This window comes from Bubalus bubalis, chromosome 3 (assembly GCF_019923935.1).
Source record: "Bubalus bubalis isolate 160015118507 breed Murrah chromosome 3, NDDB_SH_1, whole genome shotgun sequence".
Classification (NCBI taxonomy): domain Eukaryota; kingdom Metazoa; phylum Chordata; class Mammalia; order Artiodactyla; family Bovidae; genus Bubalus; species Bubalus bubalis.
The window spans coordinates 139,209,434-139,216,280 of NC_059159.1; the positions used below are offsets into that span (position 1 = coordinate 139,209,434).

At 43.8% G+C, this 6,847-nt stretch overlaps 1 pseudogene; it reads right to left on the reverse strand.

Moving 5' to 3' along the window:
* Positions 1 to 1,435: 1,435 nt before the first annotated feature.
* LOC102390767 lies at positions 1,436 to 3,466 on the reverse strand (annotated as a pseudogene).
* Positions 3,467 to 6,847: the final 3,381 nt, after the last annotated feature.

Below are 6,847 nucleotides of genomic sequence, written 5' to 3' on the forward strand. Positions count from 1 at the left end.
CCAAAGATATTTGACAGATAAATGCAGTACATCATCCTGGAGTGAGTCCTGTACCAAGGGGAAGGTTTGTTATAAAGACCAACATAGGGACAATTGAGCACATTTGAATTTTGGTCATAGTAAGGTATAATCTTAAATTTCTTCATATTGATAATGATACTATAGTTATGTTAGAGAATGACCTCAGGAAATAGACTTTGGAATATGGAGGAATAAAGGGGTATGATGTCTATAATTTATTCCTAAGTGGTTCAGAGCAAAACAACACGCAAATGTATATGAGAGCTATTGAGGTGTTATATAAAGCTAATGAGGTGTTACAAAATAAAAAGGTACAAAAAGATGTTTTGTGAATTATTCATATATGCTAATTATAAATTTAACCTATGTGTCATGTATGTGGACAGGGAAATTAATTTGTATATACATGTTTCCCTTTTACTTTTTTATTTTGCACCATAAAAATAACAACAATCAGTAACATACTGCTTTTCTTCACATCTGTATGATTTTTAAGACATTGCTTAAAAAAAAAAAAGACATTGCTTTTTCTCCTGGAGAAATAGCTTATACATGAAATAAGTAGTATCAAATTGTGAAATCTGCGAACCTCAGAAGTCAATAGCGTGAAACCTACTCCCAAGGGCAGGGAAGAAAACAAGAGTCATGAGAGAAGAGGCAGGCATGCGTAAGGATGGCAAGCTGGGGAAATGAACGTTTCCAATGCCACTGACTCAGAACACACAGTAGTTACACTTTTCCTCCTTCACTTTAAAGGGTGATTTTTGGTCTGTAGCCTGAAGAATGACTTCAAATGACACAGGAGTTGCTTTGAGGAGACATACAACAAGAAAGTTTCAAGAACAAAAAGAATCACTCTAAAGGTCTAGGTCCCAGAAAGAACCCACAGTGAAAAGCAAAGTCAGAGAGCTGATGTCTTGCTGCTTCAGCCAACCACCTCCACTGGACCCATGAAGGAGTCTCAACAGCATTTGAGGGAGAGTTCAAATCAGCATATATATGGTGTCCTTACAAACCCTGTAGGGTTACTTTCCTGACCAGATGGTGACAGCTTATGCCCTGAAGAAGCACAGACAGAGATTTCCAAAGTTAAATAAGGTGGAAAATGAATTGGCTTCATAGCTTCCTTTTCTTCTAGTCTAACAACACCTTTCCCCTCCTGGCTCCCCACCCTCTGTTCCTGCAGGTACTTATGCAATAAGACAATGAAGAGGTGAACTTTGAAGTTCAAGGACCGAGCAGTCCTGAAGACAGGATGTCTGGAGGCCCAGAAGCCACATACACTGTGTTCTCATAATGGCTGGGCCTGCCTTCAGTCCTGAGAACCTATCCCTGAGGTCAGTAAAGCTCATTTGCAAGCCTGGTGACCACTCGCTGTTCCACGGGGATAGCATGACATGAAAACCTGAGGTTTTCAGTGTTGCAATGGTCTGAAATATCCGTGAGTTTGGAAAACAAAACCACAGTTGTTCCTGGCTGGGCTGGTGCCCCAACCCAGTCTTAGCAGGACCATGTGTGGCTGTGGGCTCCTGCTGAGCTCTGAGACCCTGAGGAGGGTCAGCACTGGTACCAGCATGGAGCTAGGGAACATGCAGTGGAAGACCTGCACGACAGGGCTCAATGATGGTGAGACGGCCATGAATGATGAACTGACTGCCTCCCCTCCGCAGGAGGGAGCTGGGGGGTGGCTCGGAAGGCAGGATCTCAGAGCCATAGTGCAGGAGCTGACCTGGGAGACCAAAGAGGAGGAGGTTCTTGATGGGATTGAAGGCCTCCTTCAGGCAGAACTGCTTGGTCTTTGTGAGGTTAACCTTGCAGATGGTGGGTGAATGGAGGAGCCCAGTTTCACGGTGGACCAGGGCCTTTCCTTCCTTTCCCTGACATTCTGTGAAGCCTATGGCTTCTTGAAAGTGGGAGCTAATGTCAGACTCGGGACTGTCTTCTGCAGGGACCCCTTTGTAGTGTAGATGGGCTGGGCAGGCCTTGGAGATCTGTAGGAGACATTCAGTGGGGCTGTGAAATGCAGATTGGTAAGGATCACACACTTGGATGCATGGTAGGCGTTTCCAAGGTTGAGGAACAGAAGAACTGTAACAGGGCTGCCTTGTTCAACAGCTGGCCGATAGCTGATGTGAGCACTGGTTCCCACTCTTGTTCATTGAGGGCTCTCTTAGCTTCAACCTTGTCTTGTGAAATAATTATTATGTCCATGAAATGCTCAGGATATTCCAATTAAAAGGTCTCATATCCCCCTTTGAGGAAGTAGACCTGTGGGGCTGGAGCCAACAGACAGCCAGGTGTCACCAGAACATACAGTGCAACCCCCTCCCCACAAACCCCCACCCTGGCCTGGCTGCTCCCTGCCCCAGAAACTCATATTTATTTGGCTGTGCCACACAGCTTTGCAGGATCTTACTTAGTTCCTTGATCAGGGATTGAACCTGCATCCTCAGCAGTGAAAGCATGGAGTCCTAACAACTGGACATCCAGAGAACTCAGAAACCCTAATTTGTATTTTTTTACATCTCTGAAACAATGTTACTCCATGTATTCCCCCCATGTGCTTAAATACAGATTCCATACATATTTTACTATTTATGCTCAGAGTTGGGATAGACTTATTAAAAACAGCAAAGATTCTGCTACTTAAAAAGATTAAGGTTTTTGGAATAGGGGTTTTCTCTTACATGCTGCTGCTAAGTCACTTCAGTCATGTCCGATTCTGTGTGACCTCATAGATGGCAGCCCATCAGGCTCCCCCATCCCTGGGATTCTTCAGGCAAGAACACTGGAGTGGGTTGCTATTTCCTTCTTCAAAGCATGAAAGTGAAAAGTGAAAGTGAAGTCTCTCAGTCGTGTCCAACTCTTGTCAACCCCATGGACTGCAGCCCACCAGGCTCCTCCACCCATGGGATTTTCCAGGCAAGAGTACTGGAGTGGGGTGCCATTGCCTTCTCCTTCTGTTACATAATATATCTTTAAACCAGTAAAACTTGTCATTTCTAGGTCAAGTTATGTGACTTAGAATAATAGAGATGCCCCAAGTAATTGTCAGTGATATTGAATTTTAAAAATTTAAGGAAGTACCCCAAAGTTATAAGTGGCCCTTAAAAGTTGCTCTAATTCTGAAAGTAAATGTTTAAAACACACCTTGAGCTCATATTTTCAACCTCATCCATCATTACCTGGTTATTTCACATTTTGGCAGAAGACTGAGATAGTGTCAGGGCTCTTAGAGCAGTTGGTAGAACATCTGGAAGTTGCAGCATTATTTGGGAACACAGGGAAACATTGGTATTTAAGTCTGTTCAATCTACTGTGCAGGAAAGGACAATGTCCTACATATGTAGTGTAACAATCATAAACACAGAAAACTATGTAAAAGTAAGCAAGAAAACCTCTGTTTCTGAGTTTTTCTGTTAACTTTAGTTTCTTACTTACCCATTGCTTTACTAGCATTCATTAGCCTGATTTAAGGAGAAGGCAATGGCAAGCCACTCCAGTACTCTTGCCTAGAAAATCCCATGGATGGAGGAGCCTGGTAGGCTGCAGTGCATGGGGTCGCTATCAGTTGGACATGACTGAGAGACTTCACTTTCACTTTTCACTTACGCATTGGAGAAGGAAATGGCAGCCCTCTCCAGTGTTCTTGCCTGGAGAATCCCAGGGACAGGGGAGCTTGGTGGGCTGCCATCTCTGGGGTTGCACAGAGTCGGACATGACTGAAGTGACTCAGCAGAAGCAGCAGCTGCAGCAGCAGCAGCAGCAGCCTGATTTAATGGAGAAGGCAATGGCACCCCACTCCAGTACTCTTGCCTGGAAAATCCCATGGACGGAGGAGCCTGGTGGGCTGCAGTCCATTGGGTCACTAAGAGTTGGACATGACTGAGCAACTTCACTCTCACTTTTCACTTTCATGCATTGGAGAAGGAAATGGCAACCCACTCCAGTGTTCTTGCCTGAAGAATCCCAGGGATGGGGGAGCCTGATGGGCTGCCGTCTATGGGGTTGCACAGAGTTGGACACGACTGAAGTGATTTAGCAGCAGCAGCAGCAGCCTGATTTAACAGTCATCAAAACCAGTCTTTCTGGGTAGCTTTCACTCATTCACTCAATACAAATTTTAGTTATGAAAAGGAAAAAAAAGAAATCCTATTCCCAGTGTCTCTAGTGAGAATTGCAGGTACTGAGATACTGTTCATCACTGTTCTGCCAGTGGAGGAACCCGGGAGAATGCCTGGCCCTCATCTGCCTCATTTTGTTCTTCTCTCTTCCTTGCTCACAAGTCTTCCAGGGCCTTGTGGCTCTGTTCTGGCTCTAGAGCATTTTTCATTAGACTTGGAGCAGTCCCTGGACTGCTTCATTCTCACAGTTCGACTCTCAGCTCCTCAGGCGAGCTGCCTGGGACCATCCAATCTTCTTGAAGGTGCTGACTGTCTTGGGTATCACAGGGCACAGGGCCTGGAGGGAGTGCAGAGGCAGCACAGCTATGTAGGGGCTCGGAAGGGTTCTAAATAGCATCCCCCTGAGAAGAACCAGACAGGTGCACCTATGACTTCTAGAAACAAGGAAGTTTTTAAACCTGAGGTTGCATTTAAACATGATCTGAAAAGGGCTTCAAAAGTAATCAAAGTTAAGATGATTTTAACATCCAAAAGGACAATGTTTACTACAGTGGAACAGTATCAAGTCTACAAAAGTTCATGAGTCCATAACCATTCTTAAAAAGAAAACTCTAGAAAAATCCCCTCATGCTTGTCACCACTTAAGCAAATTTAATTCCTTACTGTGAAAGTTATGGAGAAAAGTAAGCATTTACATCATCCAATAGGAACAGCATTTCAAGGTAACAAAATAGCCCCAGTTGATGAGAAGCTACATTTTATACAATGCAAGTATAAAAGGAATGACAGGATTTGAAAAGCCTTATTAGGAGACTTCTTGAGCAAAGATGATCAGCTGGTCTTAAATAAGTGAGTGGACAGTAGGTGGGATGCTGGATACTCCGTGGAGCCAAGTTCGTGGGACACAGGTGACACAGTGGCCTGGGGCACAGAGAAACAGCAGAATAAAGAGATCAGGCCACAAAGAACTAAGCAGACATCTCTCCAAAGAAGACATGCAGATGGCTAACAAACATATGAAAAGATGCTCAACATCACTCGTTATCAGAGAAATGCAAATCAAAACCACAATGAGGTATCATTTCACACCAGTCAGAATGGCTGCGATCCAAAAGTCTACAAGCAATAAATGCTGGAGAGGGTGTGGAGAAAAGGGAACCCACTTACACTGTTGGTGGGAATGCAAACTAGTACAGCCACTATGGAGAACAGTGTGGAGATTCCTTGAAAAACTGGAAATAGAACTGCCTTATGACCCAGCAATCCCACTGCTGGGCATACACACTGAGGAAACCAGAAGGGAAAGAGACACATGTACCCCAATGTTCATCGCAGCACTGTTTATAATCGCCAGGACATGCAAGCAACCTAGATGTCCATTGGTAGACAAATGGATAAGAAAGCTGTGGTACATATGCACAATGGAATATTACTCGGCCGTTAAAATGAATACATTTGAATCTGTTCTAATGAGGTTGATGAAACTGGAACCTATTATACAGAGTGAAGTAAGCCAGAAAGAAAAACACCAATACAGTATAATAACGCATATATATGGAATTTAGAAATATGGTAATGATAACCCTATATGCGAGACAGAAAAAGAGACACTGATGTATAGAACAGTCTTTTGGACTCTGTGGGAGAAGGCAAGGGTGGGATGATCTGAGAGAATAGCACTGAAACATGTGTATTACCATATGTGAAACAGATTGCCAGTCCAGGTTCGATGCATGAGACAGGATGCTCAGGGCTGGTGCACTGGGATGACCCAGAGGGATGGGATGGGGAGGGAGGTGGGAGGGGAGTTCAGGATGAGGAACACATGTAAACCCATGGCTGATTCATATCAATGTATGGCAAAAACCACTACAATATTGTAAAGTGATTAGCCTCCAACTAAAATAAATAAATTAAAAAAATTTTATTTTTGAAAAAAAAAAAAAAAAAAAGAGAGATCAGGCCAATCTCAGTTCAAACGGACAATTTGTTTTGAGTGGGTCCACCAGATATTATGAGCTTCTGAAGTGGGACAATGTGAAGTACACAACATTTCTGTTTTTGCATATGGATGTCTTGGTGTCTTTTTTCTTAAAAGTTCTAAAGTTAGATTGTTGTTTAGTTGCTAAAACAGAAGCTGCCTCTTTTGCCGCCCCCATGGACTGTAGCCTGACAGACTCCTCTGCCCATGGGATTTCCCAGGCAGAATACTCCAGTGGGTAGCCATTCCCTACTCCAGAGAATCTTCCCGACCCAGGGATCGAACCTGTGTCTCCTGTATTGGGAGGCAGATTCTTTACCATTAAGCCACCTGGAAAGCTCTAAAGTTAGATTACCTGGTTCTAACCCAAATTTCCCTCTTCAAGGCTGAGTTCTTGAGCAGGGTAGGCTATCTCTTAGAGACTCAGTTCCTTAGACCTCTTAGGGTTTTTTGAGGACCTAATAATAATATTTGTGAAATTGCTGGACCAGAGCCTGACACTTTCAAGACTCAATAAATTAGCTATTATTGTTGTATTTTCTGTATATGTCTGTGTATAATCTCCCCTCTCCTGCCCTCATCCCAGTCCAGCACATGAGATTCTAGACTTCCGGTTGAACCCATTAAAGTGTCAGGGCCCAAGTTCCAGACTCTTCCATTAATAATCTACTTGTAGAACCTGGGTGAGTCAGTTGCTTAGAGACGCTGACCCTCAATTTCC